Consider the following 17,760-nt stretch of genomic DNA (forward strand, 5'->3'; position numbering starts at 1 on the left):
GGCCGGCACGTCTGCGAAACTGTGACCCCGATTTACTGGACCATTCGAGGTCGAGGCCGTCATCGGTCCAGCTGCAGTCAGGCTCCGGCTGCCACCCACCATGAAGGTTCACCCCGTCTTCCACGTCTCCCTACTCAAACCCGTGTCTTCCAGTGACTTGGCTCCTCCTCCCACGCCGCCGCCCCCTCCGCGGGTCATCGACGGTGACCCGGTGTACACGGTTCGTGCCATCCTGGACTCTCGGCGCAGGGGAAAGGGGTTCCAGTATCTGGTCGACTGGGAGGGCTCCGGGCCTGAGGAGCGGCAATGGGTGCCTCGCTCCTGGATCCTTGATCCGTCCCTTTTGCGCGACTTCCACGCTGCACATCCGTCCAAACCGGGTAGTCCGCCGGGAGGCGTCCATTGAGGGGGGGGTACTGTCACGTCGCGTGTCCGCCAGCAGGTGGCGGGTTTTCTCCTCCGCCATCTGCACACCTGCCCTTAATTTCGGGCTGATTACCCCCCTTTATTAAGAGACTCCAGCAGTCATCTCACTGCCGGAGAATTCCACGCCGCGCCATTGTTCCTTCGCGAAAGAAAACCCTAAATTAATTTTACTCGTTGCTTCCTAGCCTTCTGGCAATTGTCTTGTCGTACAAGTTATTGATTGTATGTAAATTATTCCTATAGTCTATTCAGATCTTCCTCGCTTTTGTTTTCCGCGAGCGTTTTCTGTTGTTACCTTATTTTTACCCTGGTCCTTATTTGACCAACGCTTTTTGTTATTCTTCCTGTCGGGTATTTTGTGTTTCGTATTAAAGACTCTTTTTGTTCTTTGACAAGATCTCGTTTTCTGTCTGCTATCTCGGGGATCCACTTCCTTATTTTTGTTGTGCACGAAGCGATCTGTCTATCGCTTCGGGCACAACGTGACAGTAGTATTGTTCAAGTCAATTAAAAATTAAAAGGACAAACTACTCATAAAATGTCATGTTCAACCAACTTGACATAGTTAAGACAATACTACTTTTTGTGAAAATTTGAGAATTGTTTACTCAATTTTTAAAAGAAATTTTAATGTTCGGGTTCACAGTGTGAGAGCGGATGGTTGTTTGTCAATATGTGCCCTGGCTGGCAACCAGTTCAGCCTACTGCCAGGAAAAAGCTGCCATGGGCTCCAGCACGCCCGCGACCTTAGTGAGAATGAGTGGATAAGAAAATGGATGCATGCATGAATACCCGCGTCTGAACCAGCCCTCTGTGACAGATGTTTAATAGTGGCCCAAAAGGTATTTTCATAATGAAGTCAGGTTTTTATTCAACTTCCTGGGTTCCTTAAATTTCCCCAGTGTGGGACGAATAAAGTATATCTTATCTTATCTTATCTTACAGAGGTGGAGTAGTTGAACGATAACAGAGAATTGTTTTGAATCTGAGATTTTAAACACATTGAATTTAATTGTGATATCATATCTGGAAACCTCCTGTACGACAACCTGGGATAGTCTAGCACCTGACAGGGCTGGAATGGTTGAGTGCTAACAGTGGATTTTCAGTGTCCCTCTGAAATAACAGTAAGTGACACCCACACCGATTTCCAAAGGTTAATATTGTGTGACTGAAACATGCTTAGATCGTTGAGCACAAAATAGAAGTGAAACACTTATCTCGTGTCCACGAATTAAGTCGCGTTCAGACCCAGATGCATTGCAAAGCAAGTGTCTCTGGCTTGAATGTGTTTGATCAGCTTTCATCTGGCTTTGTCGCCTTTCATCCTCACGGTCCAGATAGGCTCACGTGCCTTGTTTGATCTGGTGTGGTTCGCCTGACATAAGTGCTGTACCTCGCCATCATTTAAGATGCAATCCTCTTGAAGATTGTACAGAGAATTATTGAGGTCTTCTTCGGATACATTGTCAGCAAAATCTGATGTCACATTTTTCAGTTGTGCTGGAAGAAAAAAAAAGCGAGAAAGAATGCAGGTGCTGCTTGGTCAAGAAACACTTGGACATCCATCCATCCATTTCCAACTGCATTTCCCTTCTTTAGGGTTGCGGGTGAAAGGGGTGTGCACCCTGGAAGCTGGAGTACCCACATCCTCGCTAACTGTCAGAGATGGGCCCCGACATATTTAAAAAATTTGGCTCAGCTTCTGGTAGGATTGTCTTTTACTGGGGCAGGCGTAAATGAGGCTACACACACACACTCATGCTCGCTTCTCAGACCGACCCAATCTCAGTACGTCCACCGTCGAGCTTTTATTGACAGGTTATGCAAATTACGGGCCTGGCGTCACAAACCCCCGAGAGAAACAGGCCCCCACGCTCCACTTAGACCACAAGCTACAGTATGTAAACATAAATTTGGGGGTGCTGGCTAAGTGAATGGTCAGGAATGTCCTAAGGGGCATTTCACAAAATAAAACTTTTAAACATGATATCATTGTGTTTGTCAAGTCCTTTAACAGAATTAATAAAGTGTACGTTAAAAAAAAATCGACACTACAGCTCTCTTGTTTCAGAGCTCCCCTTTCTTCCATATTTCTTTCAGGAGGTTTTGGCCATTATCGACAGCAGTCTGTCTTCTGGTATAGTTCCCCAACAGTTGAAACATACTGTGGTGCAACCCAGCAAGCCCTCCGAATCATGGAGGAGACTTGGTAGGTGAAGAAGGCACATGAGATTCAGAAGAGGAACAAGAGAGCGTCTCGACAAAATGCATATGAACAATGACTTGATCTAGGTGAAATTATCCGACACCTTGACATGGTTTCATGAGGTCCTTAAAAAAGTCCCAATAATTATGATGCCAGACAGGTGAGTAGCAGGAAAACCGGGAACGCCTCTGCCAACTGCCGGACACTAACAGAACATGATCATAACACACCCACTCCTAGTTACAATTTCTTTATGTGTATTCGTTCAAATTATGACATCCCAACTCCAAACAACAAGGCAAGCAAAAATACTACATTTCCAGTGATGTACAAGGCCACCAGCAGGACACCAGCTTTTATCTATAGGGAACATCAAACAGAAATAAAAATTAGGATTCAAGTCTTTTTTTGGTATTAACATATTTGATTCTTACCATTGTAGTATCTGAAATACAAACAAACAAACAAAAAAAGCCGTCACAGCACATACACAAAAAAAAAAAAAAAGGCTCATGAAAGAAGCAATCAGAAGTTCTGGGTCCATGAGGCCTCATGAGGCGTGTCGACACACTGACACACTGTGTTGATACTGTGTCACTGACCACTGCCACCTGTTGGACCTTCAAGATGCCTGCAGCCAACCCACTTAAAAGACCGAACCGACTGATATATTTATTTGTATATCTATATATATATTGCGCGTCGTCCCGCACGCGGTCTGTCCTTCCATCTGTCCCTTTTCAAAACGTACCTACTTCACCGCGCCGCTGCGCGCCGCCACTGCACGCCACCACTGCACGCCACCACTGCGCCGCTCAGGCAGTGGCTCACTACGATCGCGCGGGCATCTTAGCGAAAAAATGTTGTCTACCCACAAGCATTGCAATGAAATTGTTAGTTATTTAGTAGAGCTAAACATCTCTTTATTTTCGCGATAAGCAATGAAGATGAACAAAAAGTTGAACCAAGCAACAACACTTTTGTGGGCCGATGGCCCACCTTACCAGCCTTCCGCAGGAACTAGCTGGTGAGCCGCCCGGAGGGCGGCGAACCACCACCTTACCAGCCTTCCGCAGGAACTAGCTGATGAGCCGCCCGGAGGGCGGCGAACCAGCTAGTTGAACATATAAACATACAATTCGGTAATAAATTGGCAAAAAGTGAAGGTAAGATATAAAAAAAGGAAAAGAAAATAGTCATCATCACAAATATGTGTTCAAAGGAGTAGAAAGTAAAAAATCTACCCCGAGTCCTACCCCTTCTTATATATGAATTGATCATTTTTCAAAATAGGAAAGAAAGTCTACATATCAACAAATGCTTTTACCCTTATGTATGCTGTACTTATACATTTTTACAACTTTAGGTTTATATATACAGTACATACTCATTGGAGCACATGTATATGTTGATTTTCTCATATTCATAATGTATGCTACATTTCATTAATATATTAAATCTCATCAATGTATTTCTGATGTATTGCTATATTTCATGAGTGTATAGAATTTATCAGCTTAATTTTGATTTGTATAGTTGTCTTGTACTACTCTCGAATTCATTTTTAATCTCAGCAAGAGAGTTACTCATTTTACTGGTCCGTTTCAGAATCATTCCACAGATTTACACCTATTACAGGTACACTCCTTTGCGTGATGTTTGTTCGTGTTTTGGATTTTTTTGTATACCGGTAGGTTAGTACCCCTTAAATTATGACAACTTTCTCGAATTTTAAAAAGCTTCTGGATGTTTTGGCAAAGGAGGTTGTTGTGTGCTTTGTACATTAATTGAAGTCAACCAGGTCATGAGATTTCATTGTTTAATTTGATAAATAGTGGGTTCCGTCTATTTGGAGCCAGTGATTGTTCTGATTGCTTTGTATTGTAGTTTTAAAACAGAGTGCGTTTTACTGGCATTTCCCCATATTTCCACACAATAGGTCAAATATGGAAGTAATAAAAGTATAATGTGTACAAGGATCTCTTATTCAGCACATCCTTAGTTTTTGGGAGGATCCCTATGGTTTGGGGTATTTTTATTTTATTATCTATTATGTAGCTGCCAGCATGGTTTTGCATCTACAACTGTTCCAAGACATTTTCATAAGGTCATTCATCGATTTGATGATGAAGTGTATACAATAGGACGGCCCGGTAGTCCAGTGGTTAGCACGTCGGCTTCACAGTGCAGAGGTACCGGGTTCGATTCCAGCTCCGGCCTCCCTGTGTGGAGTTTGCATGTTCTCCCCGGGCCTGCGTGGGTTTTCTCCGGGTGCTCCGGTTTCCTCCCACATTCCAAAAATATGCGTGGCAGGCTGATTGAACACTCTAAATTGTCCCTAGGTGTGAGAGTGAGTGCGAATGGTTGTTCGTTTCTGTGTGCCCTGTGATTGGCTGGCAACCGATTCAGGGTGTCCCCCGCCTACTGCCCGAAGACAGCTGGGATAGGCTCCAGCACCCGCCGCGACCCTAGTGAGGATCAAGCGGCTCGGAAGATGAATGAATGAATGAATGTATACAATATCATTCACATCCATGCATTCATTTTGCAACATTCAATGTGTTCAAATAATGTGAAGATCATTTGAATGAGGATGCTTGTGGGCTTTGACTTCACAATTTTTTATTGAGAAAAATAAGATGCTCCAATGTTTTAAACTTCAGCCTGTTGCGTCTTTTACAAGCAATTTCTCCTGCTGTGGAGAACACACGCTCACAAGGGACGGATGAGGCTGGCGTACAAAGGAACTCCTTTGCGAGGTGGGAGAGGTTTGGGAAACAAGTGTGTTGGTCCTTCCAGTACAGCTGCTTCCTGGAACCTTGATTGTCAAACATGGAGTGGAGAGTCAACCAATAATAATTACTGATTGTCAATTAATCATCAACATAGCAACCGTGAAAAGATGAGTGAACGTTTGTATACCTGGCGTAATACTGGGTGTATCGCGAACTTCATTCTCATGCTTGGCCCGATAATGCCTCAGCATGGTGGAGGTGCTTCTGTTGGTGTATGACAATTCGACTTGGCAAATTCGACATTTCACCTGTAATGAAATGTGAATAAGAAGTAACTAAGAGTTACCTTGAAATGTATTCGGATTAGAATGGTACAACACATGTCAATGATCTGAGAGGCACTCGGCGAGTGCCTCTCGCCGAGAGGCTCTGGGCGACAGAAGGCGGTTTGAATAAATAAATAATACCTTATTCTCCAGGACATCAAAATGGTCCCACACGGCGGATGATTTGCGTCTCTGCTCCATAATCGGCAAGGAAGGCAAGGCAGGAACACGAAGTCTGCACTGACACGAACTTCGACAAGCGAGAGTGAGTGAGGTCTGGCTTGTTTCGGCAGGTGGCATTGTGTCGCCAAACGCACTTCCTTATAAACACTGTGCGGCGGGCTTTTGCTGCGTCAACGCCCTCTGCACTGAGTCGATGCCCCCTGGACTAAGTGGCGCAGCCTGGACTGTGCCAAGCAGCCGATGCAGTCTAAACTGCACCGGTGCAGTTCACGTGTCAATTAGCAGCCTGGACTGTGTCAACGCAGCCAGTGTGTCAATTAGAAGCCTGGACTGTGTCAACGCAGCCGATGCAGTTCACGTGTCAATCACGTGACGTAATGAAGCAGCACATGCATCGACACGTGGTTTGCTCTGTGAGCCCGGCGCATGTGTCAATGCATCGGTGTCGCTGGACCCATCACTAGTCAGAACTTTTTCTCGAGCAACCTTGACAATCTTGTGGAGATGTAAATACAATCATAGTTAATTTAAGTGAGGACAATGCTAAAGAGTGAAGGGGACCCAAAGAATTAGTAGAACATGAATATTTGTGGGGCTACCATCGTGTTTTTACCATGCATATAATAAGTACACATCTTGAATCTTGAACAGCTTTAGTTCAATTCTGTTCGAGAATGTCAGCAGTTCCTTGGGGCGAGTTGTTTTTTTGTTCCTTTGCTATACGTGATCAGGTAATACACCTCGCCATCCATTTTCTAATCCATTTATCCTCACGACAAAAAAATACAATCAATGATAAAGCTAAGAGAAAAAGAAATGGTGAAGTAACGGCTTTCTATTCAACACACTTCATGGCAACAAAACGTTCAATTACACGACACACAAAAACTTGATGCACGAATTTACAACAATTGATGTGAAGCTCCAAGTAGAAGCAACCCCCAAGAAGTAGCGACCCCCCCTCTCCCCACCTGTATAGGTAGTATGTACATTTTTTCAGCCTGATCCGTGTATTTTTGTTTGAAACATATGGCATTTTTAAAATGTGTAACTGAACCTTCATTTCCCAACCATCCCACAAAGTCACAAAAATCTATCCTTTACAGCAGCGGTCCCCAACCCCGGACCGAGGACCGGTACCGGTCCGTTAGTCATTTGGTAATTAAAAAAAATTAAAGACCTTAGATTACTTATATTTTATTTATTTCGAAATCTGAAAGATGTTTTATTTTAAATAATTACCAAATTCGGGCGGCCCGGTAGTCCAGTGGTTAGCACGTCGGCTTCACAGTGCAGAGGTACCGGGTTCGATTCCAGCTCCGGCCTCCCTGTGTGGAGTTTGCATGTTCTCCCCGGGCCTGCGTGGGTTTTCTCCGGGTGCTCCGGTTTCCTCCCACATTCCAAAAATATGCATGGCAGGCTGATTGAACACTCTAAATTGTCCCTAGGTGTGAGTGTGAGCGTGGATGGCTGTTCGTCTCTGTGTGCCCTGTGATTGGCTGGCAACCGATTCAGGGTGTCCCCCGCCTACTGCCCGAAGACAGCTGGGATGGGCTCCAGCACCCCCCGCGACCCTAGTGAGGATCTAGCGGCTCGGAAGATGAATGAATTACCAAATTCTTTGCTACATCCATCTACAGTGTGTTACTCTTGATGTGGGTCATAGCACGCGTCTCGGTCACGTGATAGATTACCGCCAAAATGAAACCCAGGAGCTTGTAAAATGTGTAAAAAAAATAGAAAAAACGTCTATGGGAAGGGGAAAAGGCCCAGCGACAGAAACAGACAGAAAAAGCCCAAGAGACAGAAGAGGAGCTTACGACTTTCAAAAAAAAGAAGTTTACATTTAATAGACCGTATCAGGAGTCATACTTAAAATTTATCTCAAGAAGAGACTCCCACGCACCAAGCCCACTCTGCTAAATATGCGGCGATGGTGAGTCGTATTTTTCATGCGTCTTTGTATTTGCCGTGTATCTTATTTTGAAGGCACTTTTCAATGTTACCATAGCGACCAGAGACTGTTGCGGCCAGATTGTACTTGATGAATTGTATTAAAACAGAAAACTAAATCCAAAACAAAGTCCCAAGAACAAAACAAATCCAAAGTAACAAACAAAACCATGGCAGAAGCTAAAACCTTAAGAACAGAAACATGACCGAAACAAACCTGACAGGAACAAACAGCAACAAACAAACATGTCAATAGCAAGAGCAAACAATATCCCGACACTGAGTGTTCGGGCTGGGCTGGGAGTACTTTTAAAGCCTTAATTACCTATGACCAACAGGTGTGCAGCTGCCGAGGGAGCCCTAAAGTGCCAGCTGTTAGTCCCTAAACCGAATCATGACAGAGGACCAATAAGCTTTTAGCGCTTGCTAAAAAGCTTCAAATGAAGAGAAAATAAAGGTTTGTACCTCACGAAACTGTATATTGTTGTATACACTGTAAATAGACATCCACTTTATATAATAAAATACATTCATAACCCATATATAGTAAACAGTGTGGGACTTCACTATCACTGTATGAGGTAAGAATTAACAGCTTTCTTTTTATCACATTTACACAACACTTTATGAATACAAGTAATGAACACATCTTAAATATGGCAAGGAATGTGTTTCCTTTATTAGTTTTTATTTTGAGCAGCAAATTTGAAGTTACATGTTGGTGCTCACCAGGAATGCAGAAGCAAATTGCACACTTGAAAGAATAGTGAACAATCTTGGGATTTTTTTCTGATACTTTTGTAAGTGGCCCCGCCCCCGTCACGGCCCCCTTTCGCTTTTTTCCGCACTAGCCACTCTCATCCCTGCAATAAATCTTTTTCCTTTTCCTTCCTTTTTTTTTTTTTGCTTCAAAATTTTGTGGGTTTTGATTTTGTACGTCTACGATTGGCTGGCAACCAGTTGAGGGTGTCCCCTTCCTACTGCCCCGAAGACAGCCGAGATAGGCTCCAACTTGGCCGTGCCTCTTGTAAGGATAAAGCGGATCCGGAAATGGATTGATGCATGGATTTAAATATGTTTTGTGGTCAAAGTTTTGATACGGTAAAAAAAAATGTAAACGGCAGTCAAAGTACAGTATATTCACCTGATACATCAACCTTCCGTTTGAAGTTGATTTCCAACAAGATACAGAACAAAGCCTCCCAGGTGACCAGCCAACGCATCACTTTCATCAGCCATTAATCAATAGTGTTGTCATTTATCTTTAGGCCAGTGAATATCGCTGCAACTTGTGCACCAAAAAGAGAAGAATTTGGTTAAAGAGCTGCTCCTGAGCAATCATCTATTGTCTCAAATATTAAAATTTATGTCCACCCATCCATCCATTTTCTGAACCGCTTAATCCTCACTAGGGTCGCGGGGGGTGCTGGAGCCTATCCCAGCCCTCTTCGGGCATTAGGCGGGGGACACCCTGGATCAGTTGCCAGCCAATCGCAGGGCACACAGAGACGAACAACCATCCACGCTCACATTCACACCTAGGGACAATTTAGAGCGTCCAATCAGCCTGCCATGCATGTTTTTGGAATGTGGGAGGAAACCGGAGCACCCGGAGAAAACCCACGCAGGCCCGGGGAGAACATGCAAACTCCACACAGGGAGGTCGGAGCTGGAATCGAGCCCGGTACCTCTGCACTGTGAAGCCGACGTGCTAACCACTGGGCTACCGGGCCGCCTTTAAAATTTATGTTTGAATGGAAATGAACATACTGTGGTGGAACCAAAAAGGCCCAATTGTTCAAAAGGTGTAATTTGGTGACAATTTATTTGGATTTTTGAAATCCCTTTTTTAATCCGTCATACTTTAATCGCCTTTGCTCATAATAAACTTGGATCAGTCAGGAATATTCATATTTTGTCATAGTGGGATGTCCCCATATGATGAGATAATTTATGTACCTGAGCCAGCTGACACGAAAGACATGAGGTACTCCTGACAATATCTCAGGAGGAGAGAGTGACTGAACATGTAGTAAGGGATGCAACTGTCAGAAATTATTTTTTTGAACATTTTGATGTCTGTAAATATTGAGTTTCTAATTAGAGTTGATTGAATATTTTTACACTATTGCTGATGGTTGGTGGTACACTCGCTTGATTGGTTTCCGGGCAGTGTGGGATCAGTTCTTGCTCTTTGATGGTGTGGAAGTGAGCGAGTACAGGTTGTGCACCTCCATGTGTGCGCTGCAATTGGTGGGTTTTAAACAAAACCACACGTACCTCGCTCACGTACCTTGCTCTGCTGACCAAGGGTGCTAATTATCTTTGGTGTTGAAAGTCCATCAAATGGAGCACATGCATGTGTGCTCACTCATAATTAGAAGTCTCGAAATGACGACACAGATGTGCACCAAGAGGAGGCTCCCCAATCACGACCACTTCCGTCATCGAACCGATTTCAGAATTTGGTGTCTGCCCATTTTCAAAAATTTATCCAATCCATGATCCAAAATCTGTCTGGATTAACTTTGAACAACTAGGCCCAAGGGTTCAACACAATATGTTCCGAAAAACGTGCCAATATTCGTTCAGACATCCCAAGGCAGCAGTTCCACTGTACAAAAAAAAAAGAAAATAGACTGTGATGTGCATTTGTAAAAGTGGAGTACTTACTCGCCAGAATTTTTAATACCATTGCGATCAAAGCATGAGACCAGTTGAACAGAAGCCTCCTGTCAAAGAAAACATTTATAGAATAAAAGTAATGCAAGGCTCGAAATAAACAGCCTTCTATCGCTCTTTGTTTAAAAATTTATAATTTTGCTCCTCATCAAAACACATTGAATGGTAAAACTCGGAAACAACCGCTGAGATGGTCCCAAATACACGCACGCACACACTAAAATGGCTGTTTCTTTTTTTAGCCAATCAGATTTGAGATTCGCCTCCCGGAAAGCCACCCGCAGGCCCCATGACGAGGGAGCTTATCCATCTTCTCAATGGTTCAGCTCGATGGGCGGGCCGGAGCGTGATTTAAAATTGAGGAAGCTGATTGAAAATTCACTTTCATGGTGTATTTTCAAGAAAAACGGAACTTGTGGCATTGCACAGGAAGTGGGTGGGGGTGATATCGTCAAATACATGCAATGGTCTTTAATGCCACGCCAAATCCTATTTTTTATAATCCAATTCCTATCAATGGATGCCGGTGGATTAGATAACAAATATATATATATATATATATTTGCGGCTGGATAGCTCAGTTGGTAAGGCATTGGTTTGGCATACGGGAGATGGTGGTGCAAATCCCGCTTGGGGCAAAAATGAGCACATAACACCATCCAGTGTGGGTCCTTGGGCAAGATCCTTCACGCTAATGCCTACTGTGGTATATGGTTTTTGCTGCTTCGCTGGTCTTCAAAAAACACTCGGTGATCGGTGGCTGTTTCCCGACGAATGAGCACTTCAGGGACCACGGCTGATTGGGAAAAGATTTTATTCTACCAATGTCAGAGTGGAATCGATTCGGGCTCCTGTGAGTCTCAGATTTCATCAGGAAGCCCCAAAGAAGCACATTCATGAGATTATATAGAGACAATATGATAATGAGAGGCGGGGAGGTACGCCTCTCATGCAAATCTCCGAAACAAAGAAAGTAACATGTCATCTGACCCGGTGTGGCCGGAGGAAGCCGGGAGTGGTGAGGTGAGACCAGATCACCACTACCCCCCCATTTGGTGCGATGGCAGGAACACAGACACTTGAGATAACAGCTTCTCGTTTTACGGTAAACATGTCCTGTGGAGGGGGGCCCCAAAGGTGGTGGGGGTCGAGGGCACCAAAGGTGATGTAAAACAGGAAGCAGGAAATACCTCTCCCTGAGGGCACCCGGCAGCCTTCAAAGATTCACACGAGGTGGTGGAGGCAGGAAAACCCTTGGGGGGCTGCTAATCAACCAAGTGAAATAGGATCCAGACTTCACACTACATTCTTTGTTTTAAGTACAAGCAGATGTTCAGGACAAAGACTAGTGTCAATGGTTCTCATAGCAAGATGAAATTCATCAACAATGTTCTACTACTACTTCTAGCGGAATAATTCCTTAACAGTGATGGACGGCAACAGCCACAATACCTTATTATAGGATTGCACACATTGCTGAAACTGAATTCTCCCTGACCCGCAAATATAGAATAGAATCGTGTCACTGACGCCAGGTGGACATTCTAAGGCCATCTACAGGAATAGAGAGGGAATTCCAAATTACACTTCACTACCTCATACAATGATGAGAGACAATAAAACGAATGACATGCCGGCTCAGACGTCGCCCAGCCAAACAAGGTCTGCGTCAGGTGCTGGGGAACCAGAACACCTTGATGAAAAATGGGCTACTGGAACAAAGCGGAGATGGGCGAGATGCGATAACATGGCTCTGTTGTAATGCTACTACTCAAGCACCCCTAGTCAGAGGGGTTACATGCAGAGAATGTGGGCTAAATGGTTACTTCGAAACCCACAGTCACGGTTGACCACAAAACAACTAGTAGCTCAGTGTTCCAACATCCACAAACGGCAACTGCTGTCACAACTTGAGATTGATGAGGTACAATGCAGGTTCCATGGTGAAGGGCCGCAGGCTGCCAGATCAGAGGAGGAGGTCATACAAGAGATTGGGAGGCAAGCCTCAATGAATGCAGATGATGAGATTGGGTGGCCAGCCCCAATGAATGAAATGCTGAGCGAGGCAGCAACTGACCTGAAAGCTAAGATCATGGCGAGAATGAAAGCTGGGCAACCTAGAAACCGATAACAACGGCTATGTGAAGTACCATCTGAAAGTCTCATAGAAAGTGTGAATGCAGCACTGAGGGCAATCCCTACCGTAACGATCACAGAAACCAATGAGCTGATATACGCTTCAGCATCAGTGATCCTTGAGATGCTTGGCTATCAGAGCAACCATGGAAACCATGAGATACGTTACCCACCATGGAAAAAGACGGTTGGAGGCTAAGATCAAGGTGGCTCGGAAAGATGTGAGCCAATTGACGGAGGCCCAGAGAGGTGTGATGAATCGGCCGATACCCGAGAGGTACATCCAGATGACCATACCTGAAGCACTTGAAACTGCCAAACAAGCACCAGGCCCGAACATGGTCCACACCTACTGGCTAAAGAAACTCACGGCACTCCATGAGCGCCTAGCAGCACAAATGAACCAGCTGCTGAGGGATGGGACTCACCCAGGATGGCTAACCGAAGGGTGAACGATCCTGATCATGAAGGATCCCTCAAAGGGTGCAGTCCCATCCAACTATCGGCCAATAACCTGTCTCTCATGTCAGGCATCATTGCGGCTAAAATAAGTAGACACATGGATCAATACATGAGCGAAGCGCAGAAGGGCATTGGTAGAGATACCCAAGGAGCCAAACATCAGCTCCTAGTTGACAGAACAGTCGCACAAGACTGCAGGTCCCGACGTACCAACCTGTGCACAGCCTGGATTGATTACAAGAAAGCCTATGACTCGATGCCACATACATGGATCAATGAATGCCTGGAGTTGTATAAGGTGAACAGGACCCTAAGAAGCTTCGTTGCAAACTCGATGAGAATGTGGAAAACCACACTTCAAGCCAATGGCAAGCCACTTACCCAAGTGTCCATCAAATGTGGCATATACCAAGGTGATGCACGCTCCCCACTGCTGTTCTGCATAGGACTGAACCCACTAAGCCAAGTAATCACCAAGACCGGCTATGGATACCGCCTCAGAAATGGAGCTACAATCAGTCACCTCCTCTACATGGATGACATAAAGCTGTATGCTAAGAGCGAAAGGGACATAGACTCCCTGATCCACACAACCAGGATCTACAGCAGCGACATTGGGATGTCATTCGGGCTTGAGAAATGTAGTCGGATGGTGACTAAGAGAGGAAAGGTAGTCCGCACTGAAGGGGTCTCACTCCCTGAAGGAACAATAGCAGACATTGAGGACAGCTACAAGTACCTCTGTATACAACAAGCCAATGGCAACCTCGAACTGGCAACAAGGAAAGCGGCTACGGCCAAATACCTCCAGCGAGTGAGGCAAGTCCTAAGAAGCCAGCTCAATGGCAAGCATAAGACCCGGGCAATAAACAGCTATGCCCTGCCAGTGATCAGATACCCTGCAGGAATAATAAGGTGGCCAAAGGAAGAGATTCAGACCACGGACGTTAAGACCCGAAAGCTCTTAACCATGCATGGAGGGTTTCATCCCCAATCCAGCACCCTGAGACTGTACGCAAGGAGAAAGGAAGGAGGCCGGGGACTAGTGAGTGTGAGAGCCACTGTCCAGGATGAAACATCCAAGCTCCATGAATACATCAAGGAGAAGGCTCCAACGGATGATGTACTCAGAAAATGTCTCAGACAATGGGGAACAGAAGATGAGGCGCTGGAAGAGGGACCATCATGGGAGGACTAGCCCCTACACGGGATGTACCACCGGACCATAACTGAAGTGGCTGATCTCGAGAAGTCCTATCAGTGGCTACAGAGGGCTGGCCTGAAGGACAGCACAGAGGCACTCATCCTGGCTGCTAAGGAGCAGGCCTTGAGCACCAGAGCCATTGAGGCCCAGATACACCACACCAGACAAGACCCAAGGTGTAGGTTGTGCAAAGAGGCACCTGAGACGATCCAACACATAACAGGGTGTAAGATGCTGGCAGGGAAAGCCTACATGGAACGTCATAACCAGGTGGCTGGCATAGTCTACCGAAACATCTGTGCGGAGTATGGACTGGAAACCCCAAGGTCAAAATGGGAAACACCTCCGAAGGTGGTGGAGAATGACCGAGCGAAGATCCTGCGGGACTTCCAGATCCAGACTGACAAGATGGTAATGGCGAACCAACCAGATATTGTGATCATAGATAAAGGGCAGAGGAAAGCCGTTGTAGTGGATGTAGCGGTGCCAAGTGATGGAAACATCAGAAAGAAGGAACATGAGAAACTCGAGAAATACCAAGGGCTCAGAGAGGAGCTGGAGAGAGCCTGGAAGGTAAAGGTGATCCTGTATATATACTGTATATACAGTGTATATACATATATATATATATATATATATATATATATATATACATATATATATATATATATATATATATATATATATATATATATATATATATATATATATATATATATAAGAACCTTCGTTGCAAACTCGATATACAGTATATATATACTGTATATATACTGTATAATTCCTCGTCTCACCCCCCTCGGGTGGTGTCCGTCCCTCATTCAGCTCGGGTCCTCTACCAGAGGCCAGGAAGCTTGGGGGTTCTGCGCAGTATCCTTGCTGTTCCCAGCACTGCACATTTCTGGACTGATATGTCCGATGTTGTTCCCAGGATCTGTTGCAACCACTCATTTCTGCTTGGCTCTCGACGAAGGCGGACGCTTTTGCACAGCTCCTGCCCTCCCCCCATCTTTTTCCCTGCTTGCCACTTAGTCTTTGGCTGTCTTTGTCTAACTCTTTTCAGAGCCTCCTACCGTATTTTTCATCCGAAGAACTAACCATGGAATTAGTTGGCTGGTCTCTCGATGCAATCAACAAAATTTTTTCGACGGACAGAGCAGGCAGTGGGGACATTTGCTGCCGGATACGCCCTGGATCCATGGAGAAAGTGGAGACCGGTGTGCCTGGCGATACTGTCCGTGGAGGATGTGGAAGACATCTACATTATTGACCTTTTGATAACAGGTATGCTGCTGTTTGGTGTTGGCAGCTTTCTGTTCGATCGCAAAATTCAACCAACGGGAGCGGCTTTATTGGAAGTGAGAAGCTGCCGGTCCTTTTGGATGGTTTGGCACGAATGTCCAACACTCAGACTCAAGCGGTGACTGAGCTCAACCGCAATATTGATGCGGTTCGAATCGACTCCGCGTAATCGACAACAACATGGAGAAGTTGGAATCCACGCTGCGGAAAGAGTTTTTGAATTTGGATGATCGGCGCCGGTGAAGAGATACAGGCCACGGACTCGAGGCTGTCTGAAATTGTTGGCATCCGTCCCTCCAAAACAAACAACGCTATCTGGCCGAATCTAGGGCCCCCACCATAACTCACCTCCTTCTCGGCCATGGACTGATAAGCCGGGACTGTCTTCATGATGAGCAGACCTCGACGAAGCAGCTATGACCTGTACATGCATACACATACACAACTGGACAACCACACGCGCATACACATCCTTTTTATCACCGTCTTCATCGCTCCGATTATTTTTCCCCCGTGACGTGGTTCGATATGCGGAGCGCAACGGTGATCGTGCAGCTGGTCATTTCGGCCGCGTCGTCACCTTTACCTTCCAGGCTTTCTCCAGCTCCTCTCTCAGCCCTTGGTATTTCTTGAGTTTCTCGTGTTCGTTGTTTCTGATGTTTCCATCACTTGGGACCGCTATATCCACTACAACGGCTTTCCTCTGCCCTTTATCTATGATCACGATATCCGGTTGGTTCGCCATTACCATCTTGTCAGTCTGGATCTGGAAGTCCCACAGGATCTTCGCTCTGTCATTCTCCATCACCTCTGGAGGTGTTTCCCATTTTGACCTTTCTGACCATTCTGACCACATTTTTACCAACTGAGCTATCATATATAGCGGCTATATATATATATATATATATATATATATATATATATATATATATATATATATATATATATATATATCCATCCATTTTCTGAACCGCTTAATCCTCACTAGGGTCGCGGGGGGTGCTGGAGCCTATCCCAGCCGTCTTCGGGCAGTAGGCGGGGGACACCCTGGATCAGTTGCCAGCCAATCGCAGGGCACACAGAGACGAACAACATATATATATATTAGAGCTGTCAGTTTAGCGCGTTTTTATTGGCATTAATTTAAATGAATTTTATCCATCCAAGCTGGGCCTCCAAGTAAGCTGGCAGAAAACCAAACTTATGTATATCGGTGACGGACCCAACCCCTCCCCCCTGATCTTTGGCACAGACGAAGTGCAATTTGTCAACTCCATCATCTACCTGGGCTCCACTATTACCAGCAGCGGCGATCTCAAGCCAGAGATTGACCGCAGACGCGCCCTCGCGGCCGCGGCAATGTAGTCACTGTGGCGGCCCCTCTGGCGCCACCACTCAGTGTCCCAAAAGACCAAGATACGCATTTATAACGCAGCAGTTCTTCCCATCCTCCTGTATGGTGCAGAATCCTGGCCATTAAACAAGACCCAGGCCAAGAGGATCGACGGCTTTGACAGCAGGTCACTAAGAACCATCTTGAACATCAGCTGGCACCTCCATGTTTCCAACTCAGATCTCCGAAAACATACCCTTCAGCCCCCTGCATCCCGACTGGCCGCTCAGAGGCGCATCCGTTGGCTTGGTCATCTCCTCCGATTACCCCCGGAACACCCAACTCGTGCCATCTTCTCATTTGATCCAGCGACAGCCGGCTGGAAAAGGCCACGCGGCAGACCCCACACCAGATGGCTTGATGTCATCAGAGAAGATCTCAAACACCAGGGCCTTACCCTGGAGGATGCAGCGGACCTGGCCCATGACCGTGGTCATTGGCGGACCCTGGTGAAGCTGATCGGCTCTACGCACTGCGACGACCCAGCCGAATGAGACTGGGCCCCCGCGTCGCAAGAGCATTATTATTATTATTATTATCCATCCATCCATTTTCTGAACCGCTTAATCCTCACTAGGGTCGCGGGGGGTGCTGGAGCCTATCCCAGCCGTCTTCGGGCAGTAGGCGGGGGACTGATGTATGGGAAACAGCTGAATGCTGGTTAAGAAAAAAATGTATTAACCTGACACTCATCATACGAAAATGTATGTGCTAAAGTGTGTGTGTGCGTGCGTGCGTGTGTATAGGGGTGA

The 17,760-nt window shown here is 45.7% G+C and overlaps 2 long non-coding RNA genes across 3 annotated transcripts; both read right to left on the reverse strand.

Annotated features, from left to right (window-relative positions):
• Nucleotides 1–2,771: 2,771 nt before the first annotated feature.
• On the reverse strand, nucleotides 2,772–10,918 carry LOC127593104 (uncharacterized). Of its 2 annotated transcripts, XR_007960317.1 has the most exons (4): nucleotides 10,506–10,918; nucleotides 8,977–9,120; nucleotides 3,070–3,080; nucleotides 2,772–2,995 (listed from the first exon to the last, which is right to left on the reverse strand). It is a non-coding gene; the product is annotated as an uncharacterized LOC127593104 (long non-coding RNA). The 2 variants fall into 2 exon arrangements; XR_007960318.1 differs by lacking the exon at nucleotides 3,070–3,080 and having other exon boundaries at nucleotides 10,506–10,914.
• LOC127593109 (uncharacterized) lies at nucleotides 5,224–5,905 on the reverse strand. The gene is made up of 3 exons (XR_007960326.1): nucleotides 5,838–5,905; nucleotides 5,558–5,678; nucleotides 5,224–5,453 (listed from the first exon to the last, which is right to left on the reverse strand). It is a non-coding gene; the product is annotated as an uncharacterized LOC127593109 (long non-coding RNA).
• Nucleotides 10,919–17,760: the final 6,842 nt, after the last annotated feature.

Source organism: Hippocampus zosterae, chromosome 20 (genome assembly GCF_025434085.1).
Source record: "Hippocampus zosterae strain Florida chromosome 20, ASM2543408v3, whole genome shotgun sequence".
In the NCBI taxonomy this organism is placed as follows: domain Eukaryota; kingdom Metazoa; phylum Chordata; class Actinopteri; order Syngnathiformes; family Syngnathidae; genus Hippocampus; species Hippocampus zosterae.